The sequence below is a fragment of the Thermobia domestica genome, chromosome 3 (assembly GCF_964235325.1).
Source record: "Thermobia domestica chromosome 3, izTheDome1.hap1.1, whole genome shotgun sequence".
Taxonomy (NCBI): domain Eukaryota; kingdom Metazoa; phylum Arthropoda; class Insecta; order Zygentoma; family Lepismatidae; genus Thermobia; species Thermobia domestica.
In genome coordinates, this window is record NC_137456.1 from 66328872 (window position 1) to 66342645 (window position 13774).

Below are 13774 nucleotides of genomic sequence, written 5' to 3' on the forward strand. Positions count from 1 at the left end.
AATAGTACAACAGCATCTGAAGGATCTGCACCACCAAAACCGGCACCTGAATTATTTTCTTCCGGAGAAGAAGAAGAAGATGATGATGATGTTTTAGAAGTCCGATCAAAAAGAAAACTTATCATTCCACAATGGTCAACGTACAAACCATGAACAAAAAGTTGAAATCCATTTATTACAATCCAGCACATCCTGCATCGTTTTCTACTGCAAAGAAATTATGGCAAGCCACAGGAAAATCTATACCTCTAGCCAAAATAAAACTTTGGTTAAACAAACAACCTACCTACACGTTACATCGTCCTGTACGTCGTCGTTTCCGTAGAGATTTTTATCTTGTCAACAATATTGATGATCAATGGGAATGTGATTTAAATGATTTACAATCACTTCAAAACTATAATGACAATTACTGCTATATTCTTACAGTGATTGATGTGTTTAGTCGGTACGGATGGGCTGTACCACTAAAATCAAAAAGTGCCGAGGATATAGTGAATGCATTTGAAATGATTTTCCAGGACAGGAAACCAATTGTGCTACGTAGTGATCAAGGAACTGAATTTACCAACAAGACAGTACAAAAGTTTCTCAGGAAACACAACGTGCAACATGTTACAACAAAGGATCCAGATATTAAAGCCAGCATCGCAGAAAGATTTAATCAGACATTGAAACATCGTATGTGGAAATACTTTAGCAAATATCAAACATACAATTACATCAAAGTATTGCCTTTACTTGTAAAAGCATACAATGAAAGTCGGCATTCCAGTATTAAAATGGCACCTTCAACGTTTCTCAGGACAATTTACTGGAGGTGTGGCATAACTTATACGACAAAAGCTACAACGTTCAAAACAAGATACGGATTTATCTGTTGGTGATACTGTTCGTATAAGTAAAACAAAACGTATCTTTGACAAGAGTTACCTCGAGAACTGGACTTGGGAAATATTTAGAGTAAAAGCCATTGTACCAAGAAACCCACCAGTGTATCGACTAGAGGATTTAAATCATCAACGCATCGATGGTGTTTTCTACAGAGAAGAATTACAACCAGTGCCGCTCCCTTCGACGTTCCTCATCAATAAAATATTACGTACAAGAACAAAAGGTCGCAGAAAGGAGTATCTCGTCTAGTGGAAAGGATACCCTTTCTTATTCAATTCGTGGATCCCTGCAACTTCATTGAAGAAGAAGAAGAAGAAGAAGAATGGAACCTGATCAAGATTTTTACGTTACACTTCCCAGTAATAGTTCCATGGATTATTTTCCAGAAAATACATTGACTTCATATATTACGAAATTACAACGACGTGTAGAGTTTCGCCAGAAATGGGATGTGGCAATTGTAGAGATTCATTATCCACATTTTTTACTGAACATTAACAGTGAAAACAATAAAATATATTACAAATCATCAAGTAGTAATGATCAGGAACCGTGGAAGGTTGTAACGATCCCTGTACGCTATTATAACAATATACGGGATCTTATTCATGCAATTAATATACATCATAAAGAAACCAATTTATTTATATCCCATGATGCAACTAATAATATATGTCTCATAAGACATCCCAATAAGGAAATCCATACTTCTGTACAAATCTTACCAAGTGTTAGTTTAATGCTTGGATTTGAACCGAAAAGTGATTTAAAAGATATGCAAAAAGGACAATATACACCTGATGTACGATTAGGTTTACCATCACAAATGTACGTCTACTGTGACATTATTGAATCTGTCATTGTTGGAGATACAATGGTACCCTTGCTACGAATTGTCAACATGGATCCTGTGAATCATACTTTTGGAAGTCATGCAGTACAAATCTTTAATCCTGCACATTATGTTCCGGTGTAAAAAATGAATTTTGAGCAAATACAAATCGATATAAGGGATAGCACAGGTCATCGTATGCCATTCACCTTTGGAACGGTGTGTACAAACTACATTTCCGTCGTCGTCGTCATGACTGATCCGTATTTGCAATACTACCAAAAACAAGCGTTGTCCGGTGTCGGCAACGTCTATGTTGGAAGTCCCTATCAAGCAGGACATGGCATTGGAAGTTTTTTTGGTGGCTTATTTCGTTCAGTGTTACCACTTTGAAGCAAGGAGCTAAAACTGTGGGAAAAGAATTATTAAAATCAGGTGCCAATATGATTAATGATGTGATCTCGAATCAACCGCTGGAAGAATCGTTTCATCAACGTGTGCAAGAGGCAAACTCAAATTTACAAGAAAAAGCTAAAAATAAGTTGAAAACTATGCTGGGGAGTGGATATCATAAACGAAAATGGGATGACTGCTCTCAGTTTGAGGTTGACCTTCCAACGATCAACAACACCATAAATCGTACAAAGAGACGTAAATTATCACGTAAGAAGAAGAAGAGATCATTGGCATCGTCACCAGATATTTTTGATTAATTCAACGATGGCTTTCTTACATCATCAATCCTGTGAATATGTAAAAAGTGAATTGGACATTTTTTCAACATTACCCACGCAAACCAGTGTTCTGGACAATCGTATTATTGGCTACAAACCAATTAGTTCAATAGCTAAAAATTCACCAATAGAATTTGTAGTGAGTGGTAGCAGTGATGAATATATTGATTTGCCACAAACCTTATTGTACATCCAAGCACAAATTGTGAAACCTGATGGTTCCTCCTTCGCCGAAACGGATAAAGCAATAATTGCACCTGTCAATGATTTTCTAAATGCTATGTTTAGTGAAGTACAAATCTACTTGAACAATAAACTGATTTCATTTCCGTCACATAATCATCCATATCGTTCGTACCTGGAAAAACTGCTCAATTATAGTGATGGAGCTAAAAATACACATTTACAAACAGCAATGTGGTTTCAATATACGGCTGGCCATATGAACGCAACCACCAGGGAGAACAAGGGATTTGAACAACGCTATGAGCTGACAAAACAAAGTATGAAATTCGATATGATTGGACATCTTCATTGTGACATTTTTAATCAAGATAAATTTTTAATTCATGGAGTGGAATTACGTGTGAAACTTATTCCTGCAAAACCAAACTTTTGTCTTACGGCCAGTGAAAGTGGAGTCAATGCAAAAATCAATATTCTAGATGCATCGTTGCAGGTGAAAAAAGTCAACATTAGCCCTAGTGTCAAATTGGCACACAATAAAATTTTACAATCTACACCGGCAAAGTATCCTCTGACAAGGGTTCAAATGAAATCATTTACCATCCCGGAGGATATACAATCCAAAACTATTGATAACCTGTTTATGGGAACATTGCCAAATCGTATTATTGTAGGATTTACATCGAATGAAGCATCCAGTGGAACTATTACCAGCAATCCATTTGAATTTCAACATCTAAACATTAATTTCTTTACATTGTACGTGGATGGAAAAGCTGTACCTTCAAAACCGTTGCAACCCAACTTTGAAGAAAACCTCTACATTTCATCGTACCACACATTGTTCTCAGGCTCTGGCATACGTTTTACCAATACTGGAAATACAATTTCAAGAGCCGACTACAAGAATGGATATACACTGTTTCTATTTGACCTAACTCCCGATTCTTCTGCTGGAGATTGTCACTATTGGAATTTACAACGACATGGAGCCATCCGATTGGAAGTTCATTTCCAAGAGAAATTAGCAGCACCTGCAAACTGTATTGTGTATGGAGAGTTTTCCTCACTCCTAGAGATCGAGCACCAGCGCAACATTATCCTGGACTTTTAAATTACAAGGTACGTATACGTTATGTATCATTTCCATTCACGATGTTGAATACATTACAATTAGCTAGTGCTTTAAACGGTAGTCCATTATTCAGAAATCAATTTACCGCGGTATTTGCAAGCGATGAGTTGCCCTCACGGATTTCTCTTCCTCTGGCAATCATTGTAAATACAGATCCATCTACAAAACTAGGAAGCCATTGGATAGCAATCTATATTGATAATCGCGGTGTTGGAGAATATTTTGACAGCTATGGCCTTCCTCCTTACGTACCACAACATGCTGCATTCTTAAAACTTCATTGTGTGTACTATAAATATAATAATAGCCAAATGCAAAGTCTTGGTTCATCCGTATGTGGCAATTATGCTTATTTTTATTTGTGCTGTAAAGCCCAAGGAAAATCTCCGCGTGAAATTCAATACTTGTTTACAACAGTACCCACGGTTAATGATCGTAGACTGCTGCAATATACCTTCCAGGTAATTTTATCATATTTATCATTGTAAGTGTATTTGTTTTATCATCACCTATTTCTATACTAATCATCTTTTTCCTCGTTCTTTTTACAGAATTCACAATACGAAGCTTTGCAAACGGGTGCTATGCTGCAAAACATGGAAACAAATCATCACAATCAAGAAGAGGAGGCGGTCTAATGAAGAAACCCAGCTCAATATACAAACATTGTCAATACCTTAGTGTAACAAGAAAGAAAAAGAAGAAACCAGAAAAATGAATAAAATACAATTTATGCTTATCTATGTGTTTTTATTGTTCATTCCATCAATATGATACATACAACGTTATCAGATTCTCCTAAAGAACTGTGCGATATAAGACGAGAACCCTGTGCAAAGTTTCCACCTAATTCCTAGAGAACATTGACCAGGGACCTCGTCGCGCATCAAAACAAAATCATCGATCACGTGACCGTACTACACCCGAAGGGTCCTACCAAATTGAAAGGGGATACCCGTCCATACCTTATCAAATAGGATAAATTGAGTCAATAACCGAACACGTGGTTGTACTAAAAAATTTGGCAATAGGAACACCGAAACATATTGAGGTCCTGTACTATGCTTAAATTGGACAATTTCAGTGTACCCCTTGCCAAATTTTAAGAAGGGTGCAACAATATACCCATGTCTTATGATAGGAAATGGACCCCTGTAATCATAGGATCTCATCAAAGGGGATAAAATGGACCAAAAACCAAACACGTGGTACAAGATATTTCTTACGTTTATATTTTGGCAATTTTTTTGTACCCCTAAAAGGGAACGAGATGGTCCACCCAAATTTATAGTGATATATATTAGGGTCCAATACTATGATACCAAATGTTTAAATTGGTCAATTTCTACAATTTAAGGGGTGGGCCAAGGTGCCCTTCCCAAAAATGTTAATGGGTGCACAAATGTGCCTATATCTTATGATAGGTAATAGACCCCTATACATGATCATATAACTATATAAGGTAATAGGACCTCATCCAAGGAGATAAATTAGGCCGAAAACCAAACACGTGGTATAACGTATTGCTTACGTTTATATTTTTGGCAATTTTGTACCCCTAGAAGGGAATGAGGTGGAGCACCCAAATTTATCATAATACATATTAGGGTCCTATACTATAATACCCAATGTTTAAATTGGTCAATTTCCAAATTTTAAGGGGTAGGCCAAGGTACCCCTTCCAAATTATTCAAGGGGTGCATTAATATACCCATATCTTATGAAAGGTAATGAACCCCTGTATACGCCCATATAACTATATAAGGTAATAACACCTCATCAAAGGGGATAAATTAGGTAAAAAAAAACCGAAATTTGAATTTTTGGCAATTTTTTACCCATGAAAGGGAACGACATAGACCCTCAATACTGATAGAGGTACATACTATGGTCCTAGGCTACCACACCCAATTTTTAGATTTGGCAATTTCCAAAATTTAAGAGGGGTGGTCCTATGTACCCCTGCCAAAATTTAGGGGGTGTGCCATGGTACCCCTGCCAAAATTTAGAGGGGGTGGTCCTATGTACCCCTAGGTCATTCACCCCGGGCCATGGTCATTGACCTTTGACCTATGACGTCATAAAGGTCAGGGTCAAAGTCCAAAATGGCCTCAAGTGGGGCGATTACTACTGTGCAGAAGAAAAGAACGCAAACTATTAAGGGAATGAATGATATATTAAGTATCAAATATGGGGCCATTTGGTAATAATACTTTTAATCTGCAATTGGTTTAGTAACTGCGATAAAAAAAATATATAAAAAGAACTCGCCATACCCATAGTGTGAGTGGCCTGGCGGAAGAAGGGTCTGAAGAGAGTGTTTTAATTACGCATTAGCACAGAATTGTATATCTTCAAGTATGTTTTATGTGCGAACAAGGGGTATGCAAGATACTGCTTCAAATGTGCATCAGTAAGTATATCATATATTTAAACAGTTATACTTGCGCAAAAAGTTAATGATGGTTTGTGCAAGTATGAACTAATTGTAAAACTTACTTAACATTCATAATCATCATAAATATTTTATTATTATTGGCAGGTCACTGTGAGAAGCTTCCATGCTCCATACTCTTCCGCTAAGCTCTTCGTCTTCACGTGCGATTTCTCTGTTTTGATATTGTCCATTAACTGTAATCTCCTTCGTTCTCTCCCTCTCTTTCTTGCCACCATTCCCTCTAACATGGGCCTAATGATACAGTTCCTTCTGTCCAGGAAATGTCCCAACCAGTTTCTATTCCTCTTCTTAATAGTATCTAAAATTCTTCTTTTCTTCCCCAACCCTGTTATTCGTTTTCCGCTCGACCAAGCTAATCCTCTCCATTCTTCTCCACATCCACATTTCGAAAGCTCTCAGTCATTTTTCATCATTTTGCGTAATTATATATTACTATAATAATAATAATAATAATAATAATAATAATAATAATAATATTAATAATAATAATAATATTTGTGGTATGATACTAGAATGTTTACAATTCCTTCCAAGTTCATTTTAACTTATTCAAAGAATTTCTTCTCTTACGAAAATGCAGTGTACAGTTTAACAAGGAATCTGAAGCGCATATACTACTTCTGCATTCTATTTCTTGTCGGAGTACGTGTAGTACAGATCTTACTTTAAACTATAGGACCTTGTCTCATACTATCGATGTCTATGCTAAAAAGCGACGACATATACTCTACTCTATAAATTAACCAATTTTCTGAACCGAATGTGTCCTATTTATAGGCAATATATACAAGGTATTTCAAAACAACACCGACAACGTTTGAAAGGTGATTCCTGACACCAAGATAAGACAAAAAGTATAGACCAGCCTGGGTGTCCAAATGCTTCCTTTCGGAGTTATAGGCTGCCGAAAACATGAAAAATGGACTTTAAAGGTCTATATGTTTCAGAATCCTGCCGTACTTCCGCAACAAGTTTTATAGAAGTAATTGGTGAGTACTTCAAATTATATGCCCGTAGCCAAACTACCTCTATAAAAATTGTTGCGTGAGTACCACAGGATTCTCAAACATGGATATTTGGATAGAGCACGTATTATTTCCTAACAAGCAACGTACAGAACAAGGCAGGATCAGATCCGACTCAAACTTCGCCCAGAGAACACATAATAGAAAAGAAGACAAAATGCCAAATTAGAGCTGCCCCCGCCCAGATACACCGAGATATGCTCCGCAATATAATGCACTACGCGACAATATGATATAAGGTAAACGTTACAAGATACCCGTTTATGTTGAAAACGGAAGGGATGGGCAGCACGAGGATGACATCAAGATATTTGATATGCTATAACACTGACTTGGCGGCCATCTTGAAAGCCACTATCTTGGTTATAGTGTAAGATATTGAAATGAGAAGCGGGGCGTGTGAAATATCAATGTAAGGCATAATGCAAAAAGAAAACCAATTATGTAACCGCGAAAAACATATGTGTAATGGTATGGAGAGGACGAAGTGTAGAAGACTCGGGCAAAACAAACGTATATTCGAAGAACAGAATAATAAGGCAAGACCCCACGACTACGGTACGCGACAAGTAACTGCAACAGTGTCTGTGCATGGAAGTGCATCCGCCTTCACACATTATGCCTTTCGAGGATATTGGAATTCCGTTTGGAACAGTGAAAACCACAGTTGCAACCCGCGATATGAGCACTCGTTTGGAGACTACATAAACTACAGAGGATTATTTCTTATGGAACAGCAATTCGGCAGCTCGCTCCGGAGTGTAGGAGATATCATCTTGTATTGGTGATCAAAAGCACGACCTACCTGGGATTGAAGCCCACTCCTGGACAACGTTTGGTACGTTTCTTGTTCAAATTTCTTGCTGTTTTGTGTAAACAAAAGAACATTTCGGTCCACGTTTGTTTAAACAATACTATCTGAAACAAAGTGTGTACGGATGAGAAAGACCAGCCATGTTCTAGTTTGCATTTTTTTTACGAATGTTTCTTTTCCTTTGCGCGGTTTGCTACTGTTTGGCGAAGGTCCCAAACAGTCACAATATCAGGAAAAGGCAGCGTTCTGCATTGACTCGATGATTTCCATGAGTTGTTGAAGTCTCCCACGCGAAGGCTAGTTTACCACACAATGAGACTACTCGAATTGTATCTACTGGTTTCACTTGCACATATGGAACGAAGTGAAAGTGACAGCAGGGGCCGGCCAGTGAGAAATGATTGTGTGTTTGTGGCATACGCATGCCAAAACGCGCAATATTTTGTGTAGTGAATGTATCCGCAGTATCGTTCATCTACAAACATCAATGTAGAGCTGCAATGGCGAACCCTCTCAATGTGGTGTTACTGATGCAAAGTTTACTTCTAAAACAAGTGAGCGTCCAATCGACAGAACCAACAGTGGACGAACGACAAGCAACTGAACACATGCTGGAGATTTTGAACAACCTCGATGTAACAGAAGTGAATGTGGATGAGACTCTCGAAACCAGTAGACACAATTCGAGTAGTCTCATTGTGTGGTAAACTAGCCTTCGCGTGGGAGACTTCAACAACTCATGGAAATCATCGAGTCAATGCAGAACGCTGCCTTTTCCTGATATTGTGACTGTTTGGGACCTTCGCCAAACAGTAGCAAACCGCGCAAAGGAAAAGAAACATTCGTAAAAAAAAAAATGCAAACTAGAACATGGCTGGTCTTTCTCATCCGTACACACTTTGTTTCAGATAGTATTGTTTAAACAAACGTGGACCGAAATGTTCTTTTGTTTACACAAAACAGCAAGAAATTTGAACAAGAAACGTACCAAACGTTGTCCAGGAGTGGGCTTCAATCCCAGGTAGGTCGTGCTTTTGATCACCAATACAAGATGATATCTCCTACACTCCGGAGCGAGCTGCCGAATTGCTGTTCCATAAGTAATAATCCTCTGTAGTTTATGTAGTCTCCAAACGAGTGCTCATATCGCGGGTTGCAACTGTGGTTTTCACTGTCCCAAACGGAATCCCAATATCCTCGAAAGGCATAATGTGTGAAGGCGGATGCACTTCCATGCACAGACACTGTTGCAGTTACTTGTCGCGTACCGTAGTCGTGGGGTCTTGCCTTATTATTCTGTTCTTCGAATATACGTTTGTTTTGCCCGAGTCTTCTACACTTCGTCCCCTCCATACCATTACACATATGTTTTTCGCGGTTACATAATTGGTTTTCTTTTTGCATTATGCCTTACATTGATATTTCACACGCCCCGCTTCTCATTTCAATATCTTACACTATAACCAAGATAGTGGCTTTCAAGATGGCCGCCAAGTCAGTGTTATAGCATATCAAATATCTTGATGTCATCCTCGTGCTGCCCATCCCTTCCGTTTTCAACATAAACGGGTATCTTGTGACGTTTACCTTATATCATATTGTCGCGTAGTGCATTATATTGCGGAGCATATCTCCGATGTATCTGGGCGGGAGCAGCTCTAATTTGGCATTTTGTCGTCTTTTCTATTATGTGTCCTCTGGGCGAAGTTTGAGTCGGATCTGATCCTGCCTTGTTCTGTATGTTGCTTATAAGTGAAGTCTTGGCCCGACTACAGTAGGTCCCATAGTTTTGGAGCTACAGACCTTTAAAGTCCATTTTTTCATCTTTCGGCAGCCTATAACTCCGAAAGGAAGAATTTGGACACCCAGGCTGGTCAATAATTTTTGTCTTATTTTGGTGTCAGAAATCACGTCCCAAACGTTGTCGGTGTTGTTTTAAAACACCCCATATATATATATATATATACTAGCAGCGTTCACCCCGCTTCGCTGCGGTCACCCCGGAACGCAATAAACTTTGTTACTTAGATAATTTTTACTTTTTCGCTTTCAAGTGATATGATAAAAACCATAGAAGATTGCAGTAAATGTTAACATTATATCGCCTGTCATTTATGTTAACCCGCCCCGCTTCGCTGCGGTCACCCCGGAACGCAATAAACTTTGTTACTTAGATAATTTTTACTTTTTCGCTTTCAAGTGATTGCAGTAAATGTTAACATTATAGCGCCTGTCATTTATGTTAACCCGCCGAGTGACACGGTCATGCGGGTTGCATATAAATACGTTTATTTTTACCTATGATGAACTAACAAAGGATTTGTACGTTATGGACACTTGAATGGTCAATTATCTCAAGACACTGGTAATTAAAAATTAAAGTGATATGATAAAAACCATCTAGGGTCCAAATCCTAATAACCCCCCAAAAATGAAAGAAATTGGTTCAGCCGTATTAGCGTGATGAGGGAACAAAGGATTTGTACGTTCTCTTTTATATATATATATATATATATATATATATATATATATATATATATATATATATATATATATATATATATATATATATATATATACAAAGTGAATTCCTTTGTGGAAAAAAATGATTAGAAATTTAGTTTTTGGTGCTGGATGCCAGGATTGAATTTCCCGCTTGAAATATGTAGTCTTAACCCAATAGATTCACGTCTTATAAACCCTTATGATTAAAAAAAGAATAACTTTTAAAACTAGAAATATTGTAATAAAATTAAAAGATAAGTTTCTCTCTCTCTCCAACTATATATTTTGTACAGTATCTCCGGCACATGTCAAATTGATGAAAGTCAACCTGCCATTTGTCAATGACAACTGTTGGTTTGTGTAGTGAGGAATGTAGGGCACTGTTGCCAGTCACTCTCTCTCCTTCCTGTTCTGTTCTGTCTAAACGAAAACAAGTGACCAAGTTGTTCTTAAACTTAACTTTCAAGTCTTCCACTCGATACTCATTTCGCAGATCTTCCTCAATCTAAACCAATTACTTTCTTCTAGGAATTTTGCGCCATCATGACGAGAACGTCTACCACTTATATCCAGCACTTTTTTTTTTTCAATTGAATCAGTTTTAGATGCAGAACACGTCCGTTTGTACGTACATACTAATTTTTGACATCAGTGGTAACGTTAATCCGTGTAAAATAATATTTTAATGCTTGAAACCATCTGATTCCTCCAGATGGCGATTTGTTTAATTTATTGAATCAATTCTATATATCCTTTACTTGTTATAGGAGAGCCAACAAGAGAAGGTCTCTGACAGCTCGCAGTGACGTTGCCACTACTCATGTGTAAAGTCTTTCTTTCCGGTGCTTCTATAATGGCAATTTAGTTAATGGCGTAAGACAGAGTGATCGTGGTTGGCAACACTAGTACCAAAGTAGGGGCTGCATTGTCCCTTCGCATATAGGAAGAAACTTCAGAGACCATCTCTTGTTGACCGTCCTATAGACGCGCTAGAGTGTGTGGTTTGGTTAATACGAGAGCCATTGCGAAAGTCATGGCAACTATATTTTTTCTCGAAAATGATAACGAATAAAAAAAAAATAAAAAAAATCTGAAATATACAAATGGAAGGTTAGATCATATGTAAACATTACCTGTAGGGAGATGGATGAACACACACACCATCATAAAGATATAACACGAGAAATAAAGACGAAAAAAAATTTGTCGTTTCAAACGTGTTTTACTGCCAATTGCAACAGTACACAATAGTACAGGGCAAGAACACGTACCTGTGACATCTTAGAGTTTGTCGAAGTAGCTTCCCAAAGAATCCATGACACACTGCGTACTTTGTAATGTACTATTATGTACTGTTGCAATTGACAATATAACACATTTGAAACGACAAATTTTTTGTCGTCTTTTTTCTGGTACTATATCTTTATGATGGTGAGTGTGTTCATCCATCTCCCTACAGATAATGTTTACATATGATCTAATCTTCCATTTATATATTTCAGATTTTTTTTATTCGTTATCATTTTCGAGAAAAAAATATAGTTGCCATGTGTGCGTGTGTGTTCATTCATATCCCTACAGGTAATGTTTATATATGAACTAACCTTCCATTTGCATATTTGATATATTTTTTTTTGTTTGTTACCATTTTCGAGAAAAAAAAATAGTTGCCATGAGTTTTGCAATGGCCCTCGTATTTATTTTGGTTAATTTAAACCAAAAGTTTTGGGGAAAGTATGCAGGTTAAAAAATTACAGTAATTATATTTCTGGACATTAGTGATGTCTATAGCCTAAAAAGCTCGTAAAAGTGTGAGAGATGGTGCTCCCTTGGCGAGCATACTACCCGCGGAAGTTCAGGAGGAAGAAAGGAATGGGGAAGGAAGGAAGCGGTCTGGGACTTTTTTGTTATATATCATCACGGCATTACCTGGTTGGCTGAGTGGAAAAGGCTTTTACAACTTTTCGACCGAGTGTCTCCAGAGAGAATTGAATCCAGGACCGCTCGAACAAGAGGTTAGCGTTTGTGCTACGTAAGGTCACAGCAGCTTAAGAAAACTGAAAATTTATGTAATTTATTGTACTCTTTCTGATTTTTTTAAAATACAAAAAATATGGTAGTTTTATAATTGGTTATTAAATATACATAAATAATTTGATCTGCTTTCAGGACTTGCTTCTCTTTTGTGTGGAGGGCACGGTGGCTCACTGGTAGAGCGCTTACCTTTAGTGCGTGGGTTTTCTGCTTCGATCCCCGGCCAAATAAGTTTGTGGTGGCTAACATTGTGCTTAAGGGTTTTCTCCGGGTACTCAAGTTTCCTCCCACCTTCTCATTCCACCAATTCTTCCACCATCATTCACTTGCTTTAATCATCGTCTTCCTTAGCCTAAAGGGCATAATCGTGAGACGTTAAACTCAAAGATTTCAAAGCTTTCTTTCAGTGTTGACATCATGATTGCCAGACAATCAGTAGAGCTACTTGAGTTAAGAATGATCAAACTCCAGTCTGGAAATCCAGAAGTGATTGCGTTAGAAGTAGATGTACTGACGACCACATATTGCCCAATTAAAAGTAACCGTATGACGTACATACAACAAAACTAACATAACTTGGTTTCGATTTGTTAAGAGAATCGTAAAGTAATTCGCGGTCATGAACAACTTAGTGAATATGAATACAGAGGCCAGTGACGGATCTGGAAGGTAAAAACTGAGGGACCATTCAGAGCCCAGACTATGATAGGTATATCATGAGTTTACTATAAACTTTCAAAAATATATAAAAATAACTTACTCCAAAAATGGGGGGGGGGGTGAGCCCCGGTCCCCAGGTTAGATCCGTCACTGACAGAGACTGGTTGGCTGGTTCCTTGATTGTAATTTAACGTATTTAGTCAGCATCCAGGTGACATGGGACATGACCTACTGTTTAAAGTGAAATATGAACTTGTCAGTCTTTATACCGAGGCAAGAAATCCCCACCGAAGATCGAACCTAGGGCCATATGTGAAGGAAGCACATAGATTTGCAACTTAGTCACACATAGCCATTTCTTCCTCTTCTTTTTTCAAATTTGTTTACCGTGCTTTAATAATGTATAATATTTTTTCTTTACGAAAAAAACAAAGCTAGTTAAAATTGTACTTATTATCAATTATACACTAAAATGAAAATAAGTTTAGTGGGCCCTA

The 13774-nt window shown here is 37.6% G+C and overlaps 1 protein-coding gene across 2 annotated transcripts in view; it reads right to left on the reverse strand.

The window, feature by feature from the left end:
• The window catches only part of LOC145680463 (uncharacterized), a 298641-nt gene that overhangs the window by 242608 nt on the left and 42259 nt on the right, over positions 1-13774 (reverse strand). The window lies entirely within an intron of this gene.